The sequence below is a fragment of the Diabrotica undecimpunctata genome, chromosome 4, assembly GCF_040954645.1.
Source record: "Diabrotica undecimpunctata isolate CICGRU chromosome 4, icDiaUnde3, whole genome shotgun sequence".
Lineage (NCBI taxonomy): Eukaryota > Metazoa > Arthropoda > Insecta > Coleoptera > Chrysomelidae > Diabrotica > Diabrotica undecimpunctata.
The window spans coordinates 67,439,815-67,440,356 of record NC_092806.1 but is presented as its reverse complement, the minus strand read 5'-3'; positions in this window follow the sequence as shown (position 1 = coordinate 67,440,356).

Genomic DNA, 542 nt, shown 5'->3' with positions numbered 1-542 from the left:
CTTGATTTTATTAATAACTCCTTGTAAAATAGACTCCTGGACAAAAAAAGGCATATGATTATGTAAATTGTAATTGTCTGCACTACAATGCTTTCTTTTCCTGGAAGACGTCTCTTTTTGCACCGTAGTTACTCGTAGATACTCATTCCAGAATTTTTGAACCCTGTATAATTTGTACAGGTCTAATGGATGAGTACTAGATGTTTGTGGAGTCTCTTACTAATATCTAAAAAGTGCTTGTTTGCGTCTTAGTACCTCGCAAAATTATTGTACTGTTTCTTGATTTCTCTTGCACAATGAAAGGATTACATAAATCTGCCTGGAATACAAAGGTATATTCTTGCACTCTTCTAAATTCCTGCATCCTTTCTGCAGTTTTAAACCACTCTGAGTACCAAGTGCAACTCTAGCCTTGGTTGTGCTTCTCATCCTCTCATGAGCGGATGTCCTTTAAATATTTTGGACTTACATCTGGGCACCATACGATCAGAGGTCATTACGTTGCTCAGGTTTTCTAACAGTCTAAAATATCTCTCTCCTCC